The sequence below is a fragment of the Poromitra crassiceps genome (genome assembly GCF_964638095.1).
Source record: "Poromitra crassiceps genome assembly, chromosome: 18".
NCBI classification, from domain to species: Eukaryota; Metazoa; Chordata; class Actinopteri; order Beryciformes; family Melamphaidae; genus Poromitra; species Poromitra crassiceps.
In genome coordinates this window covers 14,078,792-14,089,057 of record NC_139636.1, presented here as the reverse complement: position 1 = coordinate 14,089,057, position 10,266 = coordinate 14,078,792, and positions in this window count along the sequence as shown.

Below are 10,266 nucleotides of genomic sequence, written 5' to 3'. Positions count from 1 at the left end.
AAGGCCGGTGTGAAAGCGGCTACAGAGTGGATGGGGGGAGGTTGCAAGTCTCAGAGTCAGTGGGGGGCCGGGGGGCTTGTTTATGAGCCTCAGCCATGGGATAGAAACTGTTCAGGTAGCGTGAGGTTCTGGTCCATATACTCAGATTTTTCTAAGGAGATATCTCTCAAAGTGGCAACAACCTCTAAATGCATTAATGTACTCCAGGTAGGCACTGCATTGACTGCTTCTTCTAGGATAATGATGGAAACCAATGCAACTTAAAAGACACATGATAGAACCCGCCCTTGTTCATCCGTCTCACATCGTTGTCTGGCCAATATGCAGCTGGCTATGGGGGTGCCTCTGTCCCCTGCTGCCACCTGGCACACTTCTTCATGACAGTGAGCAGACGCCTCAAATGTAATTGGCAACAATACATAACAAAGCACATATTGAGGCCTTATTCATGCACAAACGCTGGATAAACTGGGTGTCTGTCTTCACTTTCAAATCATGTCTTGGCACCTTCTATGCGGCCCGGCAGTGCCATCTCCTTTGATGATCCCTTCAGATCCTTCAGATCTTCAGCACATAACAGTAAATACAGTAGCAGGACATCTCTTGTTTGCATAGTTGTGGAGAGGCGTAAAATTGCTTTAAAAACCATTCCCATTTTTCAGAAACCAATCAATAATTAAACGTTGGACAGTCCATTTCCGTTTTTGTGAGTGAAAAATTCACATCATATTTGATGTCTTTGGCATTTACGTATTTATTTATTTATATAGAAATGTCATATTACATCAGGTAACTGATGGGAGGACGAGACATGTTGCAGCATGGAACATTCAATTAGACGTACTCATCACCTCAGTTGTGCGTCTTGTAGGAGGCTCATACTGCATGTAGCTCCAGGGTTTAGAATCAGCTCAGTGGGGGGGGGGGGGGGGGGGGGGGGGTGTAAAAAAGAAAACGTACATCTTATCACACTCCAGTGCATATGCATTGCGTTGCCAGAACATAAATTAATTGCAAAGTGGATTGACTGACGTTTTAAATTGGCTTTCATTCATTTAACATCACTGAAACTTCTGCTGTACGGAGACAGACGTATTAGCTGTGACTGTGGCTTCAGGCACCACTGCACACCACTTAAATCAAGATCTGTATTGGACCCTTTCACATCAGAATACATTCACATATGTTCACGATACCAGGGGTATTCTATTATTTTCTGTGACATCGTCTTAGCTATTAAGCAGGATGTCGTCTAGCAAATCTCTGTAATAATACGATTCAGAACATTTTCATTGTGATCTCTGATTCATTCATTCTGGACATGATACCGGTAAGAAGACTTTCTCCAGCATTGCAGTCGTATCTGTTTTATCTGACTGCTAGTAGTCTGGAGCTGTTCTGTTCTGCCCTGTTCGCTCTCCTTCTCTTCCCCCTTACTTACTTACAGTGATGGGGATAGGTTCGAGATGAAACACTGTTTCCTCCCAACCTCCATCTGTTTTTATATCAGTGAAGATGACAGAGAGGAACAGTGGAAAAGGCGCGCTGCTGCAAGCAGTGACTAATGCTGTTCACTGTGCAGAGCCACTTAAATATCTGGGGAATCCCACGATATAGTGGCCAAGACCTCTGTAATGTGTGTCTACTGTATGTTTCCCTACACACCTTTTTATTTCACCTTTACTGTACCTGTCTGGGAAAGTTGACTTAGCATCAGCATGTTCGTTTCAGCTTCACATTCACACATTTCACACATTTCCACCTGGCAGCTGCCTAGTACCTCATACATTGTAAAAAGGGAGTCCTGCACACTGTCCAAACTTGCAATAAAGGTTTATTTTGTGACGTTACGGTCTCTGACCTTTTTCAAAACATTTAGTTTGAAAAAGGTCAGAAACCGATACGTCACAAAATAAACCTTTATTGCCAGTTTGGACAGTGTGTGCGGGACTCCCTTTGTCTCACTTTGTCCTTGTCCCATGCACCTGTCCTGGAAAAAGAGATGTGTGGAGTTCTCCTTCTAGCTGCCTACTAGTACTACCACATGATTCTACTGTTGCCCACTGAGCAGCTCCACTGGAACAGTTGTGGGTTAAATGCTTTGCTCAAGGGCACCTTGACAGTTGTTAACGAGGAGAGCGTGCTCCTCATTCACCTTCCCTGCCCAGAGTGAGCCAACCTGTCCAGAGATGCACACACACCCTGTGTCATAAGCCTGCTTCTAACAGTCTGCTTTTGAACTCGTGTTGTTTTTTTGCTTTTGAGTGATGCTGCTCAGCATGCGGTCCTGGATCAGAACTCCACTCTAACGCCTCTAACTGCCTCTGGACGGAATTCTGACCCAGATGTGTTTTTGGTATCACATGCAAATCACTAGTTCTAACAGCTCTGGGTTGGATGGAACTGATCAAATGGTTTGATTCTCGACATGAATACTGGTCCACCTTCTGTCACACAGGCCTTGATTGGAGCAACATTTTGCCTCTCGCCCTCCTTTTCATTATCTTTTTCCCTGCATTGTAACCCCTGGTCATTATTTCTCAATTTGAATATGAGTGTGTGCACACAAACACACACACAACACACACACACACACACACACACACACACGCACACACACACACACACACACACACACACACACACACAGACACACACACACACACACAGACACACACACACACACACACACACACACACACACACAAACACAAACACACACACAAAGACAGAGCGCTATGGGGTTTAAGGGCAGCAGTGGAGTAAACAGCGTGAAATATTTATGACCGTACGGAGGGAGAACACTACTGTGGGCCACAGCTCCACATTGTATTTCCAGGCAAATATTATGAGCTGCAAAAGACACATCCATATTGACCCCCCCCCCTTCCCCTCCACCACCATTATTATTCCACTGTGATTCCTGCTGCAGCTGCAGGAACACCACCTGCACCCTTTGGCATGTCAGCAGATGTGTTTATCTAGTTACCCTGTAGGCTGTGGTGTAAGTGGAGGTCATGACTTGATCTATGGCCAAATTTATGTCACAATTAATTCAGTCTGCCATTATTAGACCAAGCGGATTTTAGAGGTTCTATGAGGAATACAGTGCCAAGTATATGAAACGCAAAGAATCGACTTATAGCATTTCTAGGTAGGAAGTTGTCATTTTTAAGTTTTAGGCTGTCTGAAACAGGTAGGATACATTATTTGCAACCTTTCTAGGTACCTATCTCTGGGAAACTTTTGAGGAAGCATGTAATGGATATCCCATAATACCTTGCGACGCTGCTAACCGCAGAATAATTAAACTAGACCCAAACTTCCATTTTAATGGCTGCGCCAAAAAGCCTCTCGCTAGAGAACAAACATCTATCACTTTCTCTTTCTTTTTCTTTTAAAACCGTCAATAACATATAACATTACTTCATTTTAGTGCGCCGTTGTTTGTACGGTGTCAGGAAAGTCACTTTTGACCGTTAGAGTAGTAAGCATCCTAAGTGACTGGATTTGGGACACTGCTGCGTTAGCTAGTAGCTACAGTAGTTAGCCGGGGAACCTGGCTCATGCTTTGCTCTGGCAGATCACATTTGCGTCTAGCGATGTCAGGATAGAGAATTCTCTAAATGCAGGATGGCAGAGGATAACTCCGCCTGGTTGCACCCGGTGTGCGATGCTGCCTTGAGGACGTCTGAAACCAATTCACCCACATTCAAACCAGGTACCTCATTAAGCAGGTAGCTACTTAAGTAGCTAGCTGACAGGTTTCCTTGTGTTTCATAAACAGCTTATATCATTTCCATGACCACTGGATCGCCTCAGGGATTCATCAATATTACTCCACAACCCTCCCTTGGTTGCTGCTCTCCTGTTGAATCAACAGTAACTGATGGTAACTGAAGGTATAGATGCAGATCTTTGAGAAGGGAGGCTATGGTAGAAAAGGAGCCCATTTCTTTTTTGACTGCGAGACATAGATGTATTGTGTCTCTTCTTGTCACTCAGGTGGTACATGTTTGTACTGTTTGGCTCCATGCTTCCTCCGAGACATGGGCAGTCAGCCAGCCGCTTCTTTTCACCTGACAGAGGAAGCTTCACCGGTAGGACATAGCACGTGGGAGGATCACGCTATTCCAACCAGTTCCCCTCCATCTGAACAGGCGCCCTTAACGACCAGAGGAGGAACCACATTAGCAACCAGGATATTGCATGTTTTTGTGAAGGGGGTTCCTATATGAAGGAAACCCCCGGGAGGCACGGGGAGAACATGCAAACTCCACACAGAAAGGCCCTTTTGACGACCCCACCCGGGCGGTGGGCACTCGAGGACATGCGGACGGGCACGCATTCCTTCAGCGTTCACATCGTATGTTTGTACTTTCTCTGCTAAAACGGAAATATTATCTTCAAAGACCACTGAGGTATAACCAAAGGTGTAACCAAAGGTTATCTCAAAGGCAGCTACACATTCCCTGACAGCGAGCAATGATGAAACCAGCAGAGTTACAAAAAGAGCAGAAAAGGGAAGAAAAAGAAAGAGGATGTTCTGAATTCACCGTTGAACATTTTCTGTTCACAGTGGTAAGAATTTTTGGTCTCAAGTGAGGTCGTGTTTACGTCCAATTGAACGGTCCCCTCATGTGATATTTTCACGACATGTTAAGTGGACATTTTCTGAAAGCTTCGAGGTCACGACTTGTTTTCAGAAAATGGCGAACCAGCTGATTGTGTGCAGTCTCAGGTTCTCTCTCTCTGACCCATAGATGACACAGAAGGTCTGTTCGGAATCGGTCCCTATGACAGAAATAGTGGACTATTTAGTGTCTGAATTCTCAACTGTTGTTAATTTGATTCACTATTTAGTCGACTGTAAAATACCCACAATGCACAGTGATTTCTAGTGAACAGCGAATGTACCCTACATTTTCGCCAGTATACCACAATGAAATGCAATGCAATGGAAGATTTTAAGCAAGATGGCGGGCACAGGAGAAGTAAGGGCTGCCAGCGCTAATTTCATTTATAAGTACTGTAGTTAGCTGCCTTTTCTGTATTTAACTCATTGAGTGCCACGGACGTCGATCGACGTCAAAGTAAATAGTGACGTAGAGTGCCACGGACGTCGATCGACGTCAAATGCGTTTTTTGACGGTGGGACGTGGATCAAAGCCTCCTGGATCTCCTGTACAAATATTGTAGCTTTTGGAGGTGTATAACCTATTTTACAGACCCATTAGGTGGCGACAGTGCTCTCCAGATTAGATGAAGGTCCGGAAAACTGCAGGAAAAACCCCCGTGATCAAAGAGAAACTGCTCATGCTGCAGCCAGAGCCATATAGATGGCTCTGACTGCAGCTTGGCTGCAGCTGATGTTGGCTGCCAACAGTAGTCAATCCGCGCACACAACTGAGCTCCTCTGCCTCTGTCTGTCTGTCTGCATAGTTTCTTCACACGATTAGCCGCCAGAAAGGCAGCACCCGACGCCGAAGGGCCAAACCTTTCCATGCAGTCCGGTTTGCCATTTCCTTGTCGCGCTGGGAGCCGGCGCAAAAAAACGGAGCCCTCCGAAAATAGACTGGGTGCGTGTGGGGAGGAGTTTGCAGCTGAGGGGGGGAGAGGGGGGTGGGGCACGCATGCACCACACAACTACACCACGTCACTACATCAGAAAATATTATCTTCAGACTCAGAATGTGCTTGAAATGCTGCATTTCACAAAAGGCGGAATAACTCAGCTTCTAATTTGAAAAGTGTCTTTTTGCTCAAAACAGCCTATCTTCTCCGGCTCATAACTAAAGAACGGAAAATGGGATCAATAAACTTTTTTTTGCAGATGATAGAAGAGAGTCTCCTCGTTCTTTGTGCGTGTTCGGTGTTTACATAGTAATATCACACAATATTCTGTGGGCCTCGAGAAATCACTGAAAACGCTCTGAAACTCTGGCACTGGGAGCGTCCGTTCTCCAAAAGTGGCTGGCACTCAATGAGTTAACACGTTAGTAGCCTAGCTTGTGTACGTTTTTGTAAAGCCCAGTAAGTGCCATTACGTGATACTGGGCGTGGATTGCTTGTGTCACACCGGACGCAATGATCTTCAGAAAAAACATCTGTGTAGTGTCTGAAACTCATTTGATCGTTCCCCATATAGTTCACTATGATAAACACTAGAGCTGGGTATTGGTTCAAATTTCAAGAATCGATTCGATTCCGATTCACAAGGTTGCGAATCGATTAATTTCGATTCGATTCGATTTGATTCCGATTCGATCAATTTTCAATATTGATTTGGTTAGTGATACCAAAACGTGGTTTTTGAGCTGTACCCTGAATTACATGACTGTCCAGTTATGTAACACAGGGGTTTCCAACCAGCCAAGTAGATACAGTACATGGGGAAAAAAGTTGCAGACCTGTTGTCAATTTTAATGGTTTTAGTTACACATATATTTACTCACCACGTGGTGACAAAGGGTAAATAACAGCCTTTTCATCTGTCAATAAAGACACTTTCACAATTATGCACAGTGATTTGATTTCAGCCTATATAATTTCTAAAAGTAGATATTAATAATGATCAAACATTTCCATTCATGTAGCCTACAGTATTTATGTTTTTGTTTCAACTACAAACATAATTAAACGTCAACTTGAAACTATGTTTCAACTACCACACACAGCACAATATTTTAGCCTGTTTAGTAAAAAAAAAAAAAAAAAAAAAAAAAAATTAATTAAAAAGAAAATCGATCTCTGGACATATGAATCGATAATCGAGGATTAAAATGAAAATCGATTAAAAATCTGAGAATCGATTTTTTGAACCCAGCCCTAATAAACACTACATATAGTTCACTATGATAAACACTACATATAGTTCACTATGATAAACACTACATATAGTTCACTATGATAAACACTACATATAGACACTACATATAGTTCACTATGATAAACACTACATATAGTTCACTATGATAAACACTACATATAGTTCACTATGATAAACACTACATATAGACACTACATATAGTTCACTATGATAAACACTACATATAGTTCACTATGATAAACACTACATGGGGAATAGTGAGTGAATGAATGAGTGAACCATTCCGAATACGGCTACAGACTGTTTTCTCCATGGATCACATGACTCTGCTGATGACGAATAGCCCCATGTCTTCCTTTTTGTTTGTTTTTGGTGTGTGTGCGTGTGTGTGTGTGCGCATGTGTAGGTCTTGATTCAACTGCTTGTTTGAAGTGTTCTACCCATGTTGTTGTTCACATTGTGTGTGATTTACACGTGTACTCGTCCATAAAGGAAAAGTGCTTGAGGCACAGTGAAGGAACTGTGTCCTAAATGGCTCCAGCCCTGATCCCTCCTGCCATGTGCAGCGTACACTTGGTGTCATTAAGCTAGGCCAGGCGCCGCGGCATCCTTGACCACCCACTCCCCCTGTATTAAGTGTGTTGGAGAGATGACACAGAGCATGCTGGGAAACAGGTCCAAATTGGCTGGCTGGCTTTGTGGAGGCCTCTCTGGGGAGCCCCATTGATTATTAATAGACAGACTGCCTCAAAGAGCCAGCTGCCACTCCCGCAGCAACCCTGGCAACGCAGAGAGCCACGGATACATCGACAACTTCCTGTGGTCAGACTCAGAGAGAGTTAAATAACCAAATAGACAACAGAGACAGACAACTTCCTGTGGTCAGAGAGAGTGAAATAACCAAATAGACAACAGAGACAGACAACTTCCTGTGGTCAGAGAGAGGGAAATAACCAAATAGACAACAGAGACAGACAACTTCCTGTGGTCAGAGAGAGTGAAATAACCAAATAGACAACAGAGACAGACAACTTCCTGTGGTCAGAGAGAGTGAAATAACCAAATAGACAACAGAGACAGACAACTTCCTGTGGTCAGAGAGAGTGAAATAACCAAATAGACAACAGAGACAGACAACTTCCTGTGGTCAGAGAGAGGGAAATCACCAAATAGACAACAGAGACAGACAACTTCCTGTGGTCAGAGAGAGGGAAATAACCAAATAGACAACAGAGACAGACAAGTTCCTGTGGTCAGAGAGAGGGAAATAACCAAATAGACAACAGAGACAGACAACTTCCTGTGGTCAGAGAGAGGGAAATCACCAAATAGACAACAGAGACAGACAACTTCCTGTGGTCAGAGAGAGGGAAATCACCAAATAGACAACAGAGACACACAACTTCCTGTGGTCAGAGAGAGGGAAATCACCAAATAGACAACAGAGACAGACAACTTCCTGTGGTCAGAGAGAGGGAAATAACCAAATAGACAACAGAGACAGACAACTTCCTGTGGTCAGAGAGAGTTAAATAGGATGCATCCACAACTTCCTGTGGTCAGAAAAGACGTTTGGCATAGCACACGTCCACTAGACGGCTGTAGCCGCCCGCATACACTCTCTCCTCATTGGGAATAAGTGAAAAAAGACGGCGGAGCTAAGGAAAAGAAGCTACTTGGACACCTGGCCTTAGCCACATTCAGCCTTTTACACACACGCCTTGTTTTAGAAAGCCCTGTTCCTTGACAAACACCCAGGCGGAACTCATCAAGAAGGTCCCATACAAGTTTACTCAGGGTATCGCGGTGCACCTCGCTGTCTTTTGGTGACAGTCTTCTGTTTGCTTATCCACTATGTACTGAACTGTGTCTGTTTGTCTGTGACACAATAGGGTACAAATGCGTGGTCAGATGTGTCACATCAGCTTCAGTGATGATCAGATCAGATGTGTCACATCAGCTTCAGTGATGATCAGATCAGATGTGTCACATCAGCTTCAGTGATGATCAGATCAGATGTGTCACATCAGCTTCAGTGATGATCAGATCAGATGTGTCACATCAGCTTCAGTGATGATCAGATCAGATGTGTCACATCAGCTTCAGTGATGATCAGATCAGATGTGTCACATCAGCTTCAGTGATGATCAGATCAGATGTGTCACATCAGCTTCAGTGATGATCAGATCACATCAGCTTCAGTGATGATCAGATCAGTGATGATCAGATCAGTGATGATCACATCAGTAGCGTAGCCCTGACTCCCAACAGCAGCGTGACATCTTTCTGACATAGCAGAGAAATGGCCCCCTTCTCTTTCTGCCCTGGCTAAGATTGTTAAATGCCCGGGCGTGCCTTCTCTTTCTGCCCTGGCTAAGATTGTTAAATGCCCGGGCGTGCCTTCTCTTTCTGCCCTGGCTAAGATTGTTAAATGCCCGGGCGTGCCTTCTCTTTCTGCCCTGGCTAAGATTGTTAAATGCCCGGGCGTGCCAAGACTGTGAATGTGGCCACTGGCCAGATACAGTAGTAGGAGGAGCACAGGTCACTAACCCACATGACTTCTTTAATAAGTAAGAAAGCTACGGCTATTACATTCTGAGATGAAGTTGTTACTGTACCATCTGGCCTACAGTTTAGGTCCCCAGGTAGCAGGTGCCACGAAGAATATACTATATTATTACTATTATGGCTTTTCATTGTTATATGGGACTGTGTGTTAATACATACTGTAGCTAGTAGTAGCGATGTTGCTTGGTAAGGATGACATTGCTCTGGTGGTGAAGTTGATGATGATAATGTGCTGATAACTATATGAGATATGGTAATGTCGTTTGATGATGTGTCACTGACTACTCCTGTGATGATGATGTCGATGATGCGTTTGACAAAGACATCGTTCAGTCTTGTAAGGTGTGTTGATTGTATATGCTTTTATGGTAAGCCATATGCACGCAGGGTTTTCCATAAGCGCCAGCTGTCAGCCAAATGGCCGGACATTAAACCATTTCCAGCCGGCTACTCTCGTAACTGTCGCAGTCACAAAATATCCACAATGTGGATGGCAAGCAACCGCCACAACCGTGCTGTGTTCATCATGCTTCTCCTTTTTCTCCCATGGCGGCGGCGCAGCCGAGGGCATCACACGCCATATTCAGCTCATGCAGTACTTCAGAGGTGTCGCTCTGTAGTTTCCCCGGCTGGACGTTGTTTGGACCTTCGGGCCAATCAGCGTGCTTAAACACGGCAAACTCCACTCGCCCGCCACGTCAAGCCACTTTAGACAGATGCACACATTCAAATGACATGCACAGACGGTTTATTGAGCCGCGGAGCTGGCAGGTTATATTGTGAAAACTTCAATAAAGATTGAAGAAACTATACATTCTTTCCTATTTTCAACCCAATGTGAGTACAATGTGTTCAAGTGAATTCATTTT